This window comes from Thermobia domestica, chromosome 10 (genome assembly GCF_964235325.1).
Source record: "Thermobia domestica chromosome 10, izTheDome1.hap1.1, whole genome shotgun sequence".
NCBI lineage: Eukaryota > Metazoa > Arthropoda > Insecta > Zygentoma > Lepismatidae > Thermobia > Thermobia domestica.
In genome coordinates this window covers 95,289,689-95,313,371 of record NC_137463.1, presented here as the reverse complement: position 1 = coordinate 95,313,371, position 23,683 = coordinate 95,289,689, and the positions used below count along the sequence as shown (strand labels likewise).

The following is a 23,683-nucleotide window of genomic DNA, read 5'->3' as shown; positions in this document are numbered from 1 at the left end:
TACCAATACGGTCTGGCCTCAGGGGCCCATGCATCAGAACTGAACGCACTATACCTAAGCCCCTTCAGTCAATATGTAGGCGCAATTCACGCACTGATGCGAAAGAGAAACAAGGTCAATGTTTTAAAATGAACTATTTATCTGAGTACAAAGAACAACGGTTTGAAAAGCGAGGAAAAACGAAAGAGAGTGCTTTAAGATGTATTTTTACTGTTTTTCTTCATTAGCTAAACCAAATGCGCTGTAAGGTTTGAGTAGAAGGACAAACGTTAATAACTGAAAAAGCCTGTGCTAAGGAAATAAAAAGAAAGAAAGAAAGAACGACCATTATGTAATTAGTATAAGAGGCTGTTGTTTGGTTTTTGGACACAAATTTGAGGGAGACTGGTTATGAGCTAGTCGTGGACATTGAAGGAGGAGTCGGCTTTGAGAAATGGCAGTGAAAGTGGTATAACAGTGTACCGATACGTAACCACTATACAACAGTTATTGAAAGAATCTTCATTATAATACACGTCCAGAATGCTACTAACTTGTTTCGTGGTTGTTTTGAAGTGGTAGCAAAACAAACAGTGCTTACTCTTGTGACAGAATACGTGAATAACAACAGCCTACATAGGTTTATTTACGAGGTAAGCTCGTATTTTTTTTTATCTATCATGTTTATTTAAATCTTGTGCTTATCTTTGTTTCTTTGATGTGTTAGTTATTCAACTACCAAAATTAACTTTTCTTTCTTATTATTATGATTGTTTTAGGGATGGGCACGAGACGAGTCGAGTCGAAATTTAAACCTGTCTCGAATCGTCTCGAGAAAAGTCTCGACTCGTGTCTCGACTCAAAAATATGTTTCTGTCTCGACTTGATAGTTTCTGTCTCGACTCGACTCGAATTCGAGACGAAACGTCTCGGAATTCGAGTCGAGACTAAATATACGAGTTAAAATATACTCACCATCAGCCAGGAATGAAAATTGAAGTTCAATATCTCATGAACAATTGATATTTCTTTTATGTTGGGAACCAAAACCATAACTACTCTATGTAGTAAATTGTTTTATAATTTAGTGTTTACAAAATCCTTTTAAAAAATACCTATCTATAGAAATGAAAGGTTTTGATTTGATTTCATAATTTATGAGAATCAATATTCAAACTTTATGTTGTGAACCTTTGATTGGGACATGATAACTAACATAAAGAGTTCGTTACTGAATTCTCTATGTCTGTGTGTGTGTGTGTGTGTGTGTGTGTGTGTGTGTGTGTCTGTTATTTGCGAAATGAAAGGTACCTATCTGTACTAGTTCTTGGCATCCAAGTAGTCCATTTATTGTAATATACTATGTAAAATAGTCTCGTATCATAATATGTGAGGTACAACAAATGTTACATTATATATTATCCGTAACTCGTGATATGCTGCAACACATTAAAGTCTCAAAATAGCTGGGGAAATGAATAATTCAGAAGTTATGTAGCTCTCATGGGAGCGAAAACACAATAAATATAACTATGCTAAATTACTATAGACTGCCAATTGCTCATTCAGAGAATTTATGAAGTTCACTTTATCGCAATAGTTTTATACAAACTAGATAATTTATTATTATTATTATTATTATTATTATTATTATTATTATTATTATTATTATTATTATTATTATTATTATTATTATTATTATTATTATTATTATTATTATTATTATTATTATATTTGAAGTACAATCAAATATTACGATATTAATTATTAGCTTTAACTAACTGAATTGAGTTGAAGATTAAATTGTAATCTCGAAAGATTAACTATTAAGTTTATGCGTTCTGTACCTTTCTAAAGTAATAAATGCTGGAATTGGTTTCAAAGCTGTTTCTGAGTGAATACTTTCTTCAAAATAATATTAAAATTTATAGAAAGATTTTCGAGAAATTCGAGTCTAGTCGAGATTTTTATGGTAGTCTTAAATTGACTCGTGTCTCGATTCGCCTCGAATTTTACAGTGTTTATCGACTCGAATTCGAGTCGAGTCAAGATTCGAGACATGCCTCGACCCGTGCACATCCCTAATTGTTTTTCTTTTTAGTCTAAAATAAAGTTTTGATTTCATAATTTATGAGAATCAATATTCAAACTTTATGTTGTGAACCTTTGATTGGGACATGATAACTAACTTAAAGAGTTCGTTACTGAATTCTCTATGTCTGTCTGTGTGTGTGTGTGTCTGTTATTTGCGATTTTTTTTTTCAATTTTCAGCCCTCATTTGATAGAGTATCAAAAACTATCTGAAAGAAGAGGTGAGATTTTTCGTGTCACCCTCACTGTTCCCGAGATATTGACTAAAAAGTTCCGGTTTCGGGAAATTTAAGGAACCATATCTCGTGAACTGTAAATTATAAAGATATGATATTGGTGTTGATGATTTAATTTTCAGCGCTCTATTCTATAGAGCATTAAAAACTATGTGAAAGAAATGATAGAATTTTTCGCATCACTCCTACCGTTCCTGAAATATTGGCCAAAATATTTCCGATTTCGGGAGATTTAAGGAGCCGTATCTCAGGAACCGTAAACCATAGAGAGATGATATTGGTGTTGATCAATACCAATTATCTATTATCAATTTCGTTCTGGTAATGCTCTTCGAGCATTCTCAACTGGTTTTCTACTGAAGTTCCCGTCTCCTTTAGCCAAACGGCCATAATCATAGAATGTTAAACTGAAAGATTTCAGTTTTCTACTGACTCTTCCAATTTTCGGCCGTAGACTTGGGGTAAACAACTAGTTATTTAAAATCAAAATTGGTTTAAATTAACTACCTAGGATCCTTAAATCCGCTCCTTAAATCTCCCGAAATCGGAAATTTTTTGGCCAATATTTCGGGAACGGTAAGGGTGACGCGAAAAATTCTATCACTTCTTTCACATAGTTTTTGATGCTCTATAGTTATTTCGGAAGGAGTTCAATGCTTTTGCAGGGGTCTGAATTCAATACGATTATACATTATATTAAAATTTGTAAAATCACGCCTAAAATTAGACTAAATTTGCAGAAAGGTCGGTATTTCAGGGAGGGGATCCGGACCCCTACGATCAATTTCCTACGTACATCTCTGAAACCTTCGGCCCATTGTACACTGCAGGTTAAAATCGTCCGTAATTAAAAGCTCTAATTGTTTAGTAACTTTTTAGTAAATATATATATATATATATATATATATATATATATATATATATATATATATATATATATATATATATAGCTTCCCACCTACCACCCGGAAACTTTACAATACTTATGCAATTATCCAAGGACTCGCTTACCGGTATACACTATATTGTGTTGATTTCAATCATTGAGTAGCACACAATATCGTAGACAGGATATCTATTAACGTGAGGTAGCACAGATATCGACATTTATTAGCGTGACTGTTTATTATTAAGAATTAGCATGACGCATGGACAGACAGATTCACATACAAATTGATAGCCTTTTGTTATTAGGATAAATAAATAAATAAAATAACAAAAGCTGCAAGGATACTATATTTAATTAAACATTAACGTTTTTAAAATTAAGAAAATTTCTAAATTGATGCGACTTTAGAAAATTTCGAATGCTCTAAGTATTCTTGTTCACACCAACACAGAAATTAATTAAAAGACAAAGGAAACAAAGACGAGAAAATAATATTACATTTGTAATTATTGTAATTAGGCTATATAACAAAAGACATACCGGTAGATAGGAATCTGGGCAAACTCTGATACAACCATGGTTACCTACGTCATATAGTTTTCTTTCTACGGATAGCTACGTATATTTTTATTTTCTCTGTAAATAACGAATAAAATTGAGAATGTAAATAAAAAGAGAAGAAATGAAATTAAAAGGAAATATTTCGGTTTTGCGTCCCACGAGTATGTCGGCTAGGTTCAAGGAGATGATGATGATGAGAAATGAATGCAGTGGTGAAATGAATGAAGTGGGAGGAAACGGAAGAACTCTAAGAAAACCCCATGAATTCGGTGTTTGTCTACCACAAAGCTAGGAATGTACCGATATATTGGTATCGGTATCGGTGATATCGGCTACTTTTTGGAAGTATCGGCATCGGCAAATGGTCACCGACATTTATCGATACATTTTCCAAACTATTTTCAATTTGTTTAATATTAAAAGTGACATTTATATTTCATCGGCTTCTTTTACACTTAAAGTTGATCTAAATTATTATCAACTGTGCAATTGATTTCTTTATGGCTTTCATTTGCACTATTCGTACTCAACTAATATTTTTAGTCCCTCGATGCCAAAATAGTGGTGAAGAAACGGCAAAGGTCCTCAGTCAGGATCATGAGCGCTCGAAGAAAATTTTCTAGGGGGGCGGGGCAATTCCATGGTAGCTATATTACGTCTGGTATTTAATATACGTGGTTTGCTATATTACATGTACACTTATGTCCAAAATTATTGTTGCATGTCTATAACTGTCTTCTTGTAACAATATAATTTGACATTGATTTTGCAGGGTACTTTTAATACAGATAGTACGTGTGTAATCGGGAAATGTATATTTGTGGTAAATTTCATAGGAAAAAATTATAAATACGAAAATTATAATGAGTAAAATAAAGTGTTGCTAAATAGACAAGAAAATTTTATTTTCGTTTTATTGTTCTTATTTGCTGCTCTTTTGACTTGAAATTTTCCACATAGAGTACATGCTTTTGCCGATTATACACATACAAACATTATGAGAAATACCGGGCGAATTTGTTATCAAATTATATTCCTAGAATAACATGTTTATAGACATGCGACAATAATTTTGGACATGAGTGTACATTTTTGTGAGCCAGGGGGGTCCCACCCTCTTTTCCTCCTTCGGGCGCCCATGGTCAGGATAGCAGACTCGTAATTTGAATTTCAAATGAGACAGAGGTTTCGATTCAGAAGAAAATGCTATGGAAGAAACCCAAAAGACGCTCACTTCGTCATTATTTTCTCCTACTTGTTAAAAATATTATAATTAATTCTAAAGTTATTAAATAGTTTTATCGTTTTCGACTTCCCTTAAATAACCCTCTTATTTTTTTTATGGTATACACAGCAACACCTGGTTCACCACGCATATTTTTGTAAACAATAAAAAATTGTAACGGTAGTATCTGTTTGCATTATATACATGCGCGCCGACAACGTGGGTGCTCGAGGGATCCAGCACCCACAAAAATTTTTAGTTTAATAGAAACAAAATAAAATAAATATTTCTCACTTGTCATTATCAAAAAAATAATAAGCAATTAAAACATGGAGATAGAAGTTAAAATTTATAAGCTCTGAAACAACTGTTTCTTTCAAATGTGTTTGTGCAAAGCCAACCAACCAACACGCTTAAGTTAGTCATTTTGTAGTTTATTTTCACAATAAAATTTTTGCACAGCTCTTTGTGCAATACCATTAAAATTATTTGCTTTTATGTAGATTTTTTTTCATTTTAATTTGTATGAATGTGTTATTTTCTTTTGGTAACGTGTTCGTAATATGATGCCTCTTGTAATCATTGTACATCATTTAAGTTGTTTAAAGTATACACCTAATGTTACTATTACGCATGTTGAGAATATTCATTACAATAACTTATCCCTAAAACTGGACCCGGGTTTGAACTCGTTTCTCTTGTGTTTATGTCAGCCGTGTTAATGACTGAGCTAGGGCAGTCCCATATTATCTTTATAGTACCGATGTATTTTACTTTATCACAGCACAGTTCTTTATGACAGTGTTCATAAAATATTTTAACTAAAAGGAAATCAATCAAAAAATATCGAGATTCCCCTGAAAACATATAACATATCCCGCCATTTATATGCACCCACATAAATTTTGGAAAGTCAGCGCCGTTGATTATATGTATGTAATAGATACATAGTAAATGCAATTTAACTATCAAAGTACATTATCACTCTAAATATCAATCACTGCCGTGTAACGTGGGTTCCTGTCACCACGGCATGGCGCGTCCTCAGGTTGCGGATCGAGGAGAAGGCCTCTAGATATAGAGGTTAGCTGCGAATATACTGAATAAGCAGTCGCGGACAGACGACTAGGAGTGGTCCTCCAGCTTGGGGGTTTGGGTAAGGCTAACACCCTCATCCTGTAAAAAAAGGTACTTGTTCAGAAACATTCACAAAAGCCTCGGACAAGGACTGATAACTTGGCACGACATCAGCAAAAGAAAATGGACATGAGATTTGGAACATGGAATATTAGAAGTCTCTATAGGGCAGGCGCGTTAAAATCTGTAACGAGTGAGTTAGAGAAATACAGGATGGACTTAGTAGGAGTTCAGGAAGTTAGGTGGGAAGGAAATGGATCTGAGAATTCCGGAAATTTTACGTTCTTTTACGGGGAAGGAAATAAAAATCACCAGTTAGGAACAGGGTTTTTCGTTCACAAACGAATATTACCAGCAATTAAACGGGTTGAATTTGTTACTGACAGACTTTCTTTTATTACTCTTAAGGGACGGTGGTGTGATATTATTGTTTTAAATGTACATGCTCCAACTGAAGATAAGGGTGACGATATAAAAGATAGTTTTTACGAAGAAGTGGAACGGATATTTGACCAACTCCCGCGATACCATATGAAGATTCTATTAGGGGATTTCAATGCGAAGGTAGGACGAGAGGATATTTTCAAACCGATTATAGGGAACGAAAGTTTGCATAAGGAAAGTAATGACAACGGTGTTAGACTCGTGAACTTTGCAACATCCAAAAACCTAATCGTGAAGAGTACAAAATTCCCACATCGCGACGTTCATAAATACACTTGGACATCACCAGACGGAAAAACACATAATCAAATTGATCACGTTTTAGTAGATAAAAGAAGACAATCTAGCATAATTGACGTCCGGTCGTTTAGAGGGGCTGATTGTGACACTGATCACTACCTGGTAGTAGCGATAATACGGGAGAGATTATCGTTGAATAAAGGTAATATTCAACGTCCGAAAACGGAGAGATTTAATTTAAAGAAATTAGAAGAGAGCCAGGTAAGAGAGGAATACCAGATTGAGGTTTCGAATAGATTCTCGGTCTTAGAAGACTCGGAGTGCACTAGTGTCGAGGATACTTGGATTGAAATTAGAGATAGCATTAAAAGTTCAGCAATAGAAAAATTGGGACACGCGGAAATACGTAGGAACAAACCATGGTTCGACCAAGAATGCATTAAACTAGCAGAGAAGAGAAAACAGGCAAAATTACGGTGGCTACAAAATCCGAATGAAATAACTACACAAAATTTCGCAGATATCAGGCGGGAAACTTCCAAAACTTTTAGAACAAAGAAACGGGATTTTTTGAAAGCTAAAATTAAGGAACTTGAAGATAATAGTAAAAATAAAAATATTCGGGACATGTATAAGGGGATCAGCGAATTTAAGAAAGGCTATCAACCTCGTGCTTATATATTAAAGAAATCTGACGTAACAGTTCTCACTGATACGGATAGCCTCTTAAATAGATGGAAAGATTTCTTTGACTCTTTGCTGAACACGCAGCCAAAAACTAATGTGCGTGGAGAAAAGGAGATACACACCGCAGAACCGTATATTCCAGAACCTAATCGAATAGAAGTGGAAGCCGCTATAAAGAAATTAAAGAAACACAAATCTCCGGGTGTAGATGAAATTCCGGCTGAGTTAATTTTAGCTGGAGGCGAAAAATTGTGGAACAAGATACACAAACTCATTCTCCTTATCTGGAACAAGGAAGAATTGCCACAAGAGTGGAAAGAGTCAATCATTGTTCCAATTCACAAGAAAGGCGACAAAACTGACTGTAATAATTATCGAGGCATTTCTCTTCTGTCAACATCCTATAAAATCCTTTCAAATATTCTGTTAGCAAGATTGACCCCATACGCAGATGAAATTATTGGAGATTATCAGTGCGGATTTAGACGAAATCGATCAACTATCGACCAAATATTTACCATTCGCCAAATACTCGAAAAGAAGTGGGAATACAATACCCCGGTACATCAACTATTTATTGATTTTAGAAAGGCTTACGACTCGGTTAGGAGAGAAACATTATACAACGTTCTTACAGAACTTGGAATACCGAGAAAGTTAATTAGATTAATTAAGATATGTTTAAGTGAATCCCAAAGTAAAGTCCGGGTAGGAAAATTTTTGTCCACGAGCTTCCACGTCGAAAATGGCCTGAAACAAGGAGATGCGTTGTCGCCATTATTATTTAACTTTGTGCTGGAATACGCCATAAGGAAAATCAAAGATAGCAACCAGGGCCTAGAGTTGAACGGCATTCACCAGGTTATGGCATATGCTGATGATGTAAATTTAATAGGGGATGATAGGAGAACAGTAGAAATAAATGCAGAGATCTTATTAAACGCTTGCAGGGACATGGGTTTAGAAGTAAATGCAGAGAAAACTAAATACATGGAAGTGCGTCGGGACCTTAATACGGCAAATTGTGGAGGCGTTAAAATATTAAATAATGCTTTTGATAAAGTGGATACTTTCAAATATTTAGGATCAATATTAACAGACGAAAATCATATTCACGAAGAAATTAAATGTCGACTAAAAGCAGGGAACTCGTGTTACTACTCGGTTCAAAATCTCTTGTCGTCGCGAATTCTGTCGAGGAATTTGAAGCTTAAAATATATAAAACGATAATCATGCCTGTTGTTCTGTATGGTTGCGAAACATGGTCGCTTACTCTGAGGGAAGAACATAGACTGAAAGTATTTGAGAACAGGATCCTGAGAAGAATATTCGGACCCAAGAGGAACGAGAATGGGGAATGGCGGAAGCTTCATAACGAGGAACTACATAGTTTATACGGTTTACCCAACATTGTTAGGGTCGTCAAGTCTAGGAGGCTTAGGTGGGCAGGTCATGTAGCTAGAATGGAAGAAAGTAGAAACGCTTTCAAAGTCTTAACTGGTAGACCCATAGGAAAACGACCATTAGGAAGACCTAGGCGCAGATGGGAGGATAATATTAAGATGGATCTCGCAGAGATAGGAATACAAAGTAGAAACTGGATGCAATTAGCTAAGGATAGAAGTCAGTGGAGAGCTTTTGTGAACGCGGCACTGAACCTCCGGGTTCCATAGGCCATAGAGTTAGTTAGTTAGTTAGTTAGTTAGTTAGTTAGTTATATCAATCACTGACTATTAGAATTAAGATTACACTATATAAGTATTTCCTGCTTTGTAGTTTATTTTATGTGAGCTGGATTAAATTTAGAGGATATATATATATATATATATATATATATATATATATATATATATATATATATATATATATATATATATATATATATATATATTGTAATTCTGTTTTTTGCTTTCCTATATCAAATTTTGGCCTTATATCTAATATACCCTACCACAATGTTGATCATTTCATTATTCTAAAAATTCCTGATAATATAAGTGTCCAAAAAGCATCGGTATCGGCAGTATCGGCCCAGGCCGGTAGCCAGCCCAAAAATGTAGGGGGGCCGGCCGAAGTTAGGGGGAGCCCGACCCAATCATATTATAGTTCATCACCATATTATGGTTCATTTGGAAGCCTACTGTGAAAATTTTAGGGGGGACAGCGAAAATTTAGGGGGAACCCGTTCCCCTTAGACCCCCTGGATACGGGCCTGTATTGGCCTCTTCAGTATCGGTATCGGTATAGGGTACCAATGAAAAAGTGGTATCGGTACATTCCTACACAAAGTCCACTTGGCGCGAGCTGGGATCGAACCATGGATCCCATGCACCAGAAGTGAACGCCTTACCAGTGAACCACAGTGGTAAAAATATTTTTGTGGCGCTAAAAGAGTAGTATTTGCTCGTTGCCAATACTAATTGATAGTTTTTATTCTGCTAGAAGATATTGCTTAATTATTTAATCCTATGTTGTATATATATATATATATATATATATATATATATATATATATATATATATATATATATATATATATATATATATATATACTGTTATATAGATATTAAATTTGTTTTTATCTTTACCTAATGGTGATACGCATACTCCTAACGTAACTCACACGCTACTTATAAACTATATGTACATGATTTAATTTGTACTCTGTTATCACGAATCATACATTGAATTTTCTTTTCTTTTGCTTTCTCTGTTAACAAAAGTTTATCCCATAATTGCCCATTCGTGTTTATTTGATTATTTCTAAAGACTGAATAAAGGACATTATAAGGATAAAGGAGTGACATTATTATCTATTATAGTACTATATATTTTAGATTTACAGTTTCCTAAGTTTTTGGCGATCTTTAGCTGCTTGAATCACTAGATTTCACGAATATGGGTTCAGCCTGGCAAGCAGGCCCGCAACCAGAGGGGGGTTAGGAGGGGCTGGCCCCCCTAAACTTTTCATGGCCCCTCAAGACCTCAATACAAAAATTCTATTATTAATTAAAAAAACACAATTTAGATATTTGTATCAACATAATTTTTGATGACTTGCTCCCTCTAACATATTCATGGCCCTCCAAACCTCTGTGGCTGGTTGCCGGCCTGCTGGCAAGAAAAATTAAATCTTTCAAAACTTCATGTGTGTTACATTTAAGGAAAGGTCTTGTATATTTCAATGAGTTAAAGAGCAAATCGACTTCATATTTATAAGTAAATAATTTATTTTAATTGTAGTCTACCATGATCCACATTATTTTAACTAAATAGAAATTTCGTGAGAATTACAATCTAAAAGAGTCCATAAATTAATAAAGGCAATGCATTTCTTCTAGAGCTTCAATATAACTAACTGTATATAGCACCAATATAATTTTATTTCACATACGTTTTCAAATTTCAGTAATTTGAAAGAAAACATTGCCCCTCTCTTTTGCGTTTTACTAGGTTTGCCACACTCAACCATGAAAATTAGGACATTTTTACTTGATAATTTCTTGACTACCTAAAGATATATGAATAGGATTTGCCTTACATAATTCGTAGACCTGTGCACATCCATAATCTCTGAGAGTGAAATTTAAGATTTTCGTACATATAGTTGTCCTTCAAGGGTTTCGCCATAATTGAAGATACAATAAAGAAAACTGTTAATGTTTGATAATACAAAACTTTCCTTGATGCTTATTACCTTGTTTAAACGTTTAGGTAACACCAACGTTGGTCAATACTGAAATGGGTGCCAAAGTTTCAAAGGAGAGAAAGAAACTTTGACAGCCTTTTAAATCCATGAGATTAGAGATGAGATTAGAATACATGTGCGCTATTTTTGTGCTACTTTCAAAAGATAATTGACAACTAATTTCGACTAATTATACCTGAATCGTTTGCGTTTTTTCAAAAATTTATTTTTCTTCTACCATTTTATATTTGACTTTAAGGATTTCACAATCAACTTGATTTACAACTAAAGATAATGATTGACTTTTGACAAGTTCTATTTCGACACATCATTACTATTTTCTAACTCACAGTTTACTTTTATTACTCCATCTTACACTGTTTCAGAATTTTCTATTGATACAATTTCTGTTACGCTTTCGTTGTCTACTTTCTCAAATAGTCTACGGTTTCAGATTGGTTTTCGGTTCCCTGAAATACTTGCACTGCTGTTTCGATAGTAAAGACCGGATCTTATTATTTTCCTCGGAATTCACTACGTATTTTCTTAGCTTTAGTGTCTCATATATCTGTGATTTAGTTGTTTCTAACCAAATTTAAGCAGATTTATCTTCAGGCCCGCAACCAGCCACAGAGGTTTGGGGGAGGGGCATGAATATGTTAGGAGGGCCAAGTCATTAAAAATTCTCTTACAAATAGCTAAATTGTGTTTTTTGTATTAATAATAGCATTTTGTGTTAAGGTCTGGAGTGGTCACGAAAAGTTTTTTTTGGGGGGAGCAGGCTCCCTAGCCCCCTATGGTTGAGGGCCTGTTTATCTTTATCTCTTCTTTGTTTATTAATCGCAATTGTTTCTTCCTCTTTTCACTGATATGTGGATCAGTCAAACGCAACGAACGCAACAGATGCTTGCATGAAAATCTGTCCTTATTTTTATATTCTAAGATTTCGTAGCACACTCCATGAGACTACGCGACACACAAGTTCGGAAAGGCTGCATTAAAGTGAATTTTACTCTAGAAAGAATTCGAGAGTACGTACTACAATGTGATAACTATGAATTTAACAAATCGTTGAATTTATCTTGAATACACAGACTAAAATACTTATGCGCAACAAATGAAAATGCTAAATTTTTACAAATATTTTTCTGAACTTATATTATTAAAAGTGAGGAAAGTTACAATTGTAAAATGCAGAGAGGCAATCGTCCTGAGGACGTCCCTGGACCTTCATCCATGGAATATGGAGCTATTGAAGAGAACGAACAACAGGGAGATTAAGGTAATACAAACGGTCCACGTTTCGAACAAATACCAAATGAGGAAGAGGTGTCGAGCTTTGACTATGAATCAATTACGTCGTCAATTCCACGGAGTATGCAAAAGTTCCTCCTGTTACACCTTCTGATGTTAACGTGCTGGGGACAGTGACAACTTTAACAGGAACAGACGCAGCCAGAGCTGTTGCTGCCATCCAAGATGGATTAGCAGGTCCATTGGCCGTTATCTCGACTGTTGGTATGCTTGTTTTATCTAGTATCATTAACTTAGTGGAACCCCAATTCCCAGGAACCAACAGGTGCCACTACCGATTACAGTGTTCCCCTTTATGTAGGAATGGAGATTTAAATGCGACCTTCAGATCAGCTGGACGTGTATTGGTCAGTGATAAGTGAAACATGTGAGGTGCGTCTTGTACGTCAATCCTCCGGTTCCTAGAAATCTTCTTCTTCAGATAATATTCACTGGAGAACTTATGTAGCACTCGGTATCAGTTCTCTGTCTTGTAGTTTTGCCAGTGGACGAAGTGTTTTTCTTGGAGTGTGCAGTTTATTAACATCTTTGGCCTGTAGTAACCATTTTAAAGACACTTGTGAAGCCCTCGAGAATTACACTGTGACGGACACTTCATTGGACAGAGAAATCGATATAGATAGCGAATTGGTTATAACAGTGAGTACTATATTGTTGGGTTCTTTCTACTTCGCCAAAAGACACTGGCTACAAGCACTTCATAGTTAGAAAGGACTAACGTTTGTGGAGTGTTTAAAGGTTATTCCGCTAGAAGCATTTTGAATGAATAAAACTTCATTCTGTGTGAAGCACATCCGTAAGGAAACTCCTGCTTTTCTTAATTTAGTTAATAGTCAATTAACTTTCATTAATTTCTTCGGAAAAACTAATACACTGATGGAAATAAAAAAGTTTCATACGGATTCATTCATATGTTTTCAAGTAACTTTTTAAACACTTTTTATATGTTTATTCATAGATAAAGAGTACAAATGTTATTAAGCAGAATTCATTTGTTGATTATGTGTAAAGCATAATCAAATAATATGGTCCCAAAATAACTCATAGGCATATATAAGAAGAATATTTTCAACAATACCATTATATTATAAGACACCAACAAACAAAACTGTTTTGAAATGATTTTTTTTAGTTTAATGTCCCACGATTATGCCCTTTAGGTTAAATGAGACGGATAATTAATAAAGTGAATGATTGTCGAATTATTTTTCTACTCTCATTGAGAATCGATCCCGGGACCACATACACTGTAAAAAAATTCATAGATAAATTTACAAAAAAAAAAAGTGAGAATCTGTTTGCCAAGCCTCTATGTAAATCAATTTACAGCTAGAAAGTAAAATTACTAATATAAGATGGTGTAAAATTATATTTTTATCTATAAAAATATTATATTTTCTCATAAATTTACTGTAAATTTGTCAAAAGAAAAGCAAATTTTCTAATTTAATTTAAGGAAATGTATATCAACTTGCAAAATGAAGAGTAAAAGATTTTACATTGATATTTGGCAATTAAGCTCCAAAATTTTTTTCCAGTGTATAGCAAAGGGGAACGCACTAGTCACTTTTTTTTTTTTTTTTTTTTTTGAAAACTGATTTACGAAACGTCCTTGAATAACTTATGTACCTAATTATCATCATGTTTTTACTGCATTTTACTCGGTTTTTTAGTAACTGATAACGACAGGGACACAAACACAGAAACATCGAGGACAATTAAAATTCCAAATGCTTTCCTACCGGGAACCGAACCTGGGACCCCGTACTCCAAAGGTTCATGTGCTAGCCACTAGACCAGCGGGGAGGTCTCCACTAGACTAACTAGGAGGACAAATAACTATTTTCTTTTTGATACCGTACTTATTGTGCATAGATTTCTACGCGAATTGAAGTACTTCAAATTACTATCAGATTTACTTCGAACTGAATTAAAGTTTGTGGAAAATTATTATAAGGACCTACTTTGCTATAAAAAAAAAAGTCCAGAAAAGCACTCTAACCTTTAAATATCATGAATTTTCTCATTCGATTTTGGTGTCGATTTCAGCTTTTCTGCTGTAATATCTAGCATTTGCTGTGTTAACTTTAAATTAAATTTTCAATTACTTTTTTTTTTTTTTTTCAAATGATGACCTCCAGAATTGAGGCTTTATTTTATTTTCGGCAAGATAAAGTCAAAATGTCGAAAATCACCCTGATTTGGCCGCCATTCATGAAGACCTATCACTCTATTCCTAACTGTGCGATACCATATTAGTATGTGACAACATTCTCCATCAGTTGTCGTTGCCTAACAGAGACAACGAGCTCCCTGATAACAATATGGTTGTCATACGCGTCTTCGAGGCGGGAGACTAGTGTTCGATTCCCCGGGGAGCCCATGTGATTGTAGTACCAAGTTAGACTGCACATCCACGTCATATATAGCCTCAGTGCCGGTCATTAATTCCAAACAATCCGGTCAGTCAAGAGACTAGTATTTCTTCCTGGCGTATTCTGTGATTGTACTCCTAGTGGAGCCTTGCTTTGGATATAGATCCGAGTAATGTTTCGGAACCCGCATTGAGCAGAAGGTAAATCCGGAACCAAATAGCCTCGGTGTTGAAAAGGAAGTTACATTTTATTCGAATCGAAATAGACTAGTACTCCTTAACGATCCAGTGAATAATGGGCATGCTTTCTATGATCGAGTCCCGGGTTTGATCTTTAGTGGAGGCGACTGCTTCAAGTAAAAAGCCGAGTAATGGTTTTGATTCTACTTTAATAGTTAGCCTTCCCGATAAACACCACCTTTACGAAGATACTCTTATGTGGGATGGGAAGGATTGTGTGCTACAGTGAAATTTAGAGTTATGTCGGTGCTAGTTTACTAACAGATCTATCCCTACCGAATTGGTCTAAATGGACTAGCCAGGCGAAGGGCATTCCTGGGAGAAGGCAACAGTTCTCCAGCAGCCAAGTTGGCTGAAATCATAGTCATTGGTATGGCAACTTGGACGTTAGTCCCAGGTGTGGTCAGAGTGACTTTAACGGCTGGGATACTGGGAGTTGAAGGCAACAGGAAACCACCACTCTATTTTTCCCGAATTTGCTGACAGCAGAAAGAAAACATGTACAATGATCTTTCATAGGGAAAATATTGTCCCGGAGGTAAAATATTGCCCTCTCCATTCGGATCCCCGGGAATAAGGTGGCTTAGGAAAGACTATTGGACGAGAAAGTAACAATGTGGAGAAAATAAACAGGGAAAGAAAGACATTCAAGAGCAGGACATGAAATGTATGTATCATGTTACAGGGAGCGAAATTAGAAAACTTTAAAGTTGATATGAAAAGAAACAACAACAACAAACAAACTAGATTTGGTAGGATTTGTGAAGTTAGATGGAAAGATAATGGGATAGTGAAAAATGAATGATATAGAATGTTTTACCCAGGTAATGAAAAGAGTGGTCATAATGGTGTAGGAATAATTCTCCAAGCGCTTCAAAGAGAAGCTAGTGAAAGTAAAGTTTGTTGATGCTAGAGTTATGATGTTAAGACTTAAAGAAAAAAATAAGGATCTAGTGGTGATACAGACATACGCACAGACGACTTCGCATATAACTGAAGAAGTAGAGTAAAATTATGAGAAAATAGAAGTAATTATAGATTGGGAGAAGAGGATGCGCATGTAATTGTAATGGGAGATTTTAATGCAGTTATGGGAGAAAAACAGGAAGGTAGTGTTGTTGGGAAATATGGTTTAGGCGAAAGAAATGAAAGGGGTGAGGGACTGGTCAATTTATGTAGACAAACTTCACTAGTGATTGGGAACACTTGTTTCAATCTGCACAAGAGAAGACGATATACATGGAAATCCTCAATAGATGGCCGAAGATATCAGATAGACTATGTTATGATTTAGGACAGGTATCGGAATAGATTAAAGAACGCGAAGACCCTTCCCGGAGGAGATGTTTTCTCTGATCGTAACTTTATGCAGAATCTTTTAGCTGAAAAATTCGAAGAAAAATGCTCAAACGAGGAAAGGGTAGGTGCAGGTAGTAACAGACGGTGAAAGCATATTAAGCTTTGCATAAAGCAGGCTGCAGAAGAAGTAGTAGGTTACCGCGAACATAAAGCGGTTAAGAAACCATGGGCAACAGAACATATATTACAGAAAATGAGGGAAAGGAAGGTGTGGAAACATGTTGATTCAGAAGAAGAGAAAAACAAGTACAGGAGCTTAAACAACGAGTTACGAAAAAAAACAAACTGAGCAAGGGAAGAGTTTTACAAAAGAAAATGCGAGGACATAGAATAATTAGAAAGAGTTGGGAAATATGAGGAAACGTACACGAAGGTGAAATCCATGGATCTTCGGAGGAAACAAGGGGGTATTACGATGACAGTAGATAATAAGAATTGGAAGATTGTCAGCGAGGGAAGTGAGGTCTTAGGAAGATGGAAAGAATATGTTGGGGACTTAAATGAGAGTAGGGGTGGACCGTGAAACCTAGATGTTGAAGTAGAAAATGAAGTACGAGAGGATGATAACGGATTTAGTATTCTTCGGCATGAGTCTGAAAAAGCTATTGGAATAAATAATATGCCAATTGAATTCATTAGAAATATGGGAGCCAAGGGCAAGAATTAATTGTTCCTACTTTGAAATGAAATATATGAAGCAGGAGAGTGGCCAAAAGACTTTCTGAAAACGATTATAATACCGATGGTTAAGAAATCGAACCAAAGATATGTGAAAACTATAGAAGTCTCATATCACATGCAGCAAAAATTTTGCTTCGAATTCTGAACAGAAGGTTGTATAGAAGAACAAATGAAAAATTAAGGAAGAACAGTTCGTGTTCAGGAGAGGTAACGGGACAAGAGATGAATTGGATTATTAAGAGTAATTAGTGAAAGGTTTATAGAAAAAGGGAAAGAGATATATATTGTATGTATTGATCTAGAAAAGGTTTGAATTTGGAATTGTTATTGGGAGTTCTAAGGAAGGTTGGGTTGGAATGAAAAGATCGAAGACTCATGAGGAACTTGTGTTGCCCGTATCTGAAACGTCTCTTGTCCATTTTCCACACCTTCCGGGAAATCTTATTTTAATTTGTTATCATTTTAATTAGTATATCTGACAACGAGTAAAATAAGTTTTGTAAACTTAAAAATAAATACCTGAATCATTAAATGGGATAAAACAGTTGAAATTAGGCAGTAGCAAAGCAAAACTCACGAAAAAAAGTACATTCCAGAAAAGTGGACAAGAGACGTTTTGGAATTGGACGACTCAACCAACTCAACGACGATGAACCAACAAGTAAGTGTTAGAACAGGGGAGGAAATGATAGAGGAGAGTGCAATTAAAAGGGAAGTTCGACAGGGATGCTGTCTCTCGCCTACATTATTTAATATCTGTCTACAAAAAATTGTTAAAAAGGGTCTACATAATGAAGGTAGCATTTCCGTAGGAGGTAGAATGATTAGGTGTATACGATTTGCAGATGATGTGACGCTTGTTGTGGAATCTAAAAATAAAATCAATAAGATGCTAGTAAACTTGAGGAAGGGCTATGCCTGTGAGCATTATGGGAAGAAAATACCTGTAAATGTTAGAAAGATATAGTCATGGTGATTCGAACGAAGCGGTCGGTGTCAAATATAGAAGTTGGAATGAAGAAAATAGAATGCGTGACTAGTTTTCGATACCTGGGTAATGTTATTAGTTATAATATGAAGTGTGAACGTGAAATAAAAGCAAGGATAGGAATGGAGAAAGAATCTTTTAGGAGGAAGAAAAGTCTATTTTGTGGGACATTGAATAAAGAATTGAGAAAAAGACTCATAAAATGCTTCGTGTGGAGGAAGTATTGTACTGTATGGGGAGAAAACGTGAACATTACGCAAAAATTATGAAAAACAAATGGAAGCTTTCGAGATATGGGCGTGGAAAAGACTGGAGAGAATTATCTGGGTCGAGTGGAAAATGAATGAGAGGATATTAAAAATGATGGAAGAGAAAAGAACAACTTTAGATATTATTAAGAAAAGGAGGAGAAATTGGCTGGGGCATTCGCTAAGAAGAAACTGTATCATGAGAGACGTGGCTAAAGAGTATGGTGGCAGGAAAGAGAGGAAAGGAGTGAAGGAGACTACAATTGATGGGCGATATCAAAACAGAAAAATCATACGTGAAGTCGAAGAAGTAAGCGGAAGACCGCAGGGCATGGAAGCTTCTCACTTGCGGCAAGTGACCCGCCAATAATGGCAGAATACTCATGATGATAATGATATGAATTATCACTGAAATTCAATTGCTTTTCTCTGATAAAGAGATACTAAAGATTTTTCAAGAAAAAAAGCAAGGAAACTGTCACAGATATTACATCTTTTTAATATTAATGCCAGCATCAATCTATTAGTTGTAAAACTTGATAGGGTGGATATGTGTTTGATGGACAATATTAGTGGCACATGAATTTTTCATAGAAACTTGAATTAGTGGAAAATCACCCTATAGACAAGTTTGAAAAGGGGAAGTCTATCTTCCTTGTTATCTCAATGGAAGTGGATTCGATCGTAGTTAACACAGATCAGATCAGTTGCAAATCGCACAGTCGCTTCTAACACCTCTTCCACATTTCCAGAAAACTCAATAATACGAACAGTGATTTTATTTCATATTTTAATCCCTTTTCTTTTTAGGTCTTTTTTTAAACTTATTTTAAGATAATTGCTACAATTATCAATATTGTTGACGCAGCACAGAGCAGTTTAACAAGAGCTTACTGAAAGAGGTTAGAAATTGCTTAAAAAGAAACCGAGAACTTGAAGCAAAAAATTTGGTTATTAGGTAGGTTAAATGAGACGCATTATACCTAGGTAAGTGTTAAGTAATGAGGTATGCAGTTGAAGAGTGTTCAGAAGAAACGTGTGGCTTGGATTTTTAACAGGAACAATACCATGGATCACAATCTTTTCTTTTCTGATGGAATGAAGTAGCATTTTTTGATTATTTCTTAAAGAAACATGCAAAAATATTGGCGTTCCTTTTCATTCCTTGATATTTTCTCCGTTTCATTCTATTCCTTTAATTCCATTCATTCTTCTCATAAGTATTCCAGATTTTGTGTTGTTTGATGTCTTCCTTGTTTCTTTGCAATGTGCAACAGCATTCCAGCTACGTACAGTTCAGTGACTCAGTAAATGTAGTTCAGACACAATCACTACATTTATCATGCTTTTCACAGAACGTATATGCGCTATAGATATTCCCAAATGCGCTACGATTCTACATTTAGTTAAACACTATACACTTATCCAGTGATTCTTAACCTTTCTTGGCTGACGGCACACTTTAGTGAACTTCGAGGACGTCGTAGCACACTTGATTAATATTATTATTATTAATATAAATAGTAATACTAATAGTATTAGTATAAATAGTATAAATAGTACTTTTATATTTGTTTAAATGTTTTTATTTTCTTATCCACTCCTTTACAAGTTTGACATAAATTAATAATATTTTAGTTTCTATAATGATTCTATGTAGCACTGAGCACTATTGCTGCCGCTGGAGATGTTGACTGTTATAGTCTGTCTCGATTTTAATTAATTAATTATTATTAAATTCTTCATGGTTTTTAAATTCTAAAATTTCGAAACGCACCTTTGCGTGACACCAGTGTCTCTCGACACGTCGGTTGAGAACCACTGCACTTACCGTACGTTTCTTGCTAAATTCTTTGTATTCATTTTTAAAATAGTCTATATAATATGCAGTAAAAATATTTCCTTGAAAATTGAGTGCAGAAAATGGGATAGGTCTTGTATAGTGACAGAAATAAGAACAAAAGACGACGTAGTACTGACCACACATAACACAATTAAAGCTGTCCGGCCGCTTTACTTTCAGGCATATTTTATAATGATATTTAAGTAACAAAAATTGTATATTAACTGGCACTGTTTTCGCCATTGGAGTGAAATAACAAACAACAAAAATATGGAACACACATTTTGCTGATAGTACATCACCGGCTACGGCTGGTATATCACGCAGAAAGAATGTCAGGGTCTGTCCACTTTCTTCCGCATATCACGGCATGTAACGAGCCTTACCTGACCAATCCGGTTTTAAGAATTTAGAAGACGAGTTTTTCCACCTCGTGGTGTCTCTGCTCTGTCGTAATGAACTGGCTGTTGAACGTGTAACATAAGCTGCATATCAAGTACTGGCTCTGAATCAGTGACGAACACACAATTATACCGGCATCTTTCTTCTCTAAAAGGCGAATGATCAAATCCAAAGCGAATTTTAATCAGAAAACAAGATATTTGTGTTTCTTCTACACGGTGAATTCTGCTTGCATAACTGACAAACATGTGCTATATGACACACGAACTTTGTTTCTTATTTATGGTCTTGTAGGTATTTGAGTTTAATTACATAACACAATTTCCTAACAAGACAAACTTTTATATTTGTTTAAATGTTTTTATTTTCTTATCCACTCCTTTACAAGTTTGACATAAATTAAGCAATATAAAATGGGAATGCGTGTGCAATTTGCAAATAGGAAAAAAAAATATAGTTTGCACATATTATTATCTAATAATCTGGTCAGCTGTCCTTGGTCAACTACCCTGCTTGAAGTTCCAAATACATAACAATGTTTATTTACGTGTATTTGATACCCCTTAAACCAATTCCATAATTCTTGAAGCGTTTTCAATGTAAATTTATTAGTAAGTTTCGAAAGACTGGTTGATTTAAAACGAATACAAAAATCATAATGGATAATAAATCTGTCTTTCTCCCTGTATATAAAAAGAAGACCTGGCTGGCTGACTGATAAACGCGTAGGCTAAATTGCGTAAGATAGAAACTTGACAAGGTACCACTACGGAAGGATTTTTGAAATGAAAATGAAATGAAATCTTCCAAGTTTTGCGTCCCACGATTATGCCGGCTAGGCTAAAGGAGACAGTGATGATGAGAAATGAATGAAATAGTGGTATGAAGAAAGTAGGAGGAAACGGCAGAGACTCGAGAAAACCAACGTACACGGTGTTTGTCCACCACAAGACTCACATGGCGCGAGCTGGACATCTTGCACCAGAGGTGAACGCTCTACCACTGAGCCACCGCGGTTCCGGGAAGGATTTTTGGAAACTCGATGTAAAAGAGGCTGAAATGGAGATTGCAATTATTATAATAAAATGTTCAAAGCATAGAAACATGACAGATTTTTTAAAAATAACTAAACCGATATTTAAGAGCTTTTTCTTGATGTATATTGGCTAACTCCTCCTAGATTGTTTCACTGATTTGATTATTTTTGGGACATGAGTCTATCGTGGTCTAACTTTAAAGGTCCATAGCTCCAAAACTATGGGACCTACCGTAGTCGGGTCAAGACTTCAATTAGGAACTAATACGTGACCTATCCAATATTAGCATATAACTCGGTAAGAAAGTATTTGTGCACCCAAGTTGGTCTATACTTTTCGTCTTATCTTGGTGTCAGGAATCACCTTCCAAACGTTGTCGGTATTGTTTTGAAACACCCTATATATAGGGGAAATCAGTTTAATATGAGCAGTCCGAAAATATGAGCAGCACGAAGCTTAAACTTACACAGCACAAGAGAAAAACAACGAAATTGGTAGCATTGTTTGGAGTTTCATGAATTTACAGAGAGTAGCCCAAGTTCGTTCGCTGCAGTTGTTGCGAAATAAAAGATAAGTTTAGAGGTACATAGAATTAAAAAAAAATGTAGCTTTTTGGAGCTATAGTTAAATCAGGGTAATAGATAATAAGCTAAAACTTGGTATCTACGCGTTGGATTTATAGTCAACTCTGTCTAGGAACACAACGCCAGTCTTTCGTTCACTTCTTTTCTATAAATAGAGTTGCCAACTAACAACACGTTAAAATATCATTAGCAGTCGGTGAAATATGAGCTTTTGAATTCAGTTTAATATGGACACATATATTTTTTGAAAGTAATGAGAGAAATGGACATGAGGAGATGTTAAATAAAGTAGACATTTCATAATAATGTAATTTATAATAGTATGGATGATCAAGTTCATACTCTTCAATTACATCTACGCAGGCCCGTAGCCAGCCTCCAAATTTAGGGGGGGTTAAATCTAAATTAGAGTGGGCACACAGACAGAGACAGACATTATATATATATATATATATATATATATATATATATATATATATATATATATATATATATATATATATATATATATATATATATATATATAATGTCTGTCTCTGTGTGTGATGGTGAATAATTTCTTATGCTCTTAAAACTAAAACTACAGCATGAAGGAATTATTATTAAAATTTTTCCCTATAGCGTTAGTACAACTGTACGTGAAAGCTAGAATACTGTGTTTCCTTTTTATTTATTTGTTATGGCAACAAAATATTTCTTCCGTTTTCTCATCTTCAAAGAAAAAAAAATATTTAAAAAAAAATAGTTGGCCGAACGAACCCATCATTAAAATTTCCAAAGAATTAGCACAGGAAATACGTTTTTTAATTTTTGATCGACTGAAAAAATATTTGTGAAAGTTGAAAACATCTAGAGAGTAATGAGATTTAATACTATCTTCAAAGAGATTCTACAGAGAAGGGTCTCAAAATCTTAAATCAATATTTTGAAATACATGTAGCTTAAACAAATATATGCATATTAGAAAAATGAAATTAACATCTTACCTGTATTATATTTACATCTCCTTAGATATGAAACTTGATATTTCTTCAAATATCACGCGCTTTATTTTACACTTGTACTTCTAAACACTTTTGATCAGTGTTTTTATGGCGATGTTCGAAAGAAATAATGTGTTTATGGGTTTTTGCTATCTACAAATTTATAAATTTCATAAAATTAAGAAACACAAACACAACACGCATATATACACTCCTCATGTTGGAACACTATAGTAGAAACAAGTTGAAACATTTGAACAATCGCTAACAACACAATCACAGTATAAGTCTCCTTGTTTTGGATGCTGCCAATCTTAGTAGAACAATTGTGTCCAGATCAAGGTTTCTGGTGATGTGCAGTTAATGTACAACTCCTTTTGAAAAAATGCCCTAACAAAGAAGGATTTCCTCTCACCTGAAGTATTCCTATATAACGATTGACCGGCTTCAG

At 34.9% G+C, this 23,683-nt stretch overlaps 1 protein-coding gene across 3 annotated transcripts in view; it reads left to right on the top strand.

Annotated features, from left to right (window-relative positions):
- Positions 1–383: 383 nt before the first annotated feature.
- LOC145662577 (putative fatty acyl-CoA reductase CG5065) overlaps positions 384–23,683 on the top strand; it is a 216,849-nt gene continuing 193,549 nt past the window's right edge. For all 3 annotated transcript variants that reach the window (XM_081728276.1, XM_081728273.1, XM_081728272.1), the window contains exon 1: positions 384–632. The gene's annotated coding sequence lies outside the window, so the exon portion shown is untranslated. The remainder of the gene's footprint in view (positions 633–23,683) is intronic.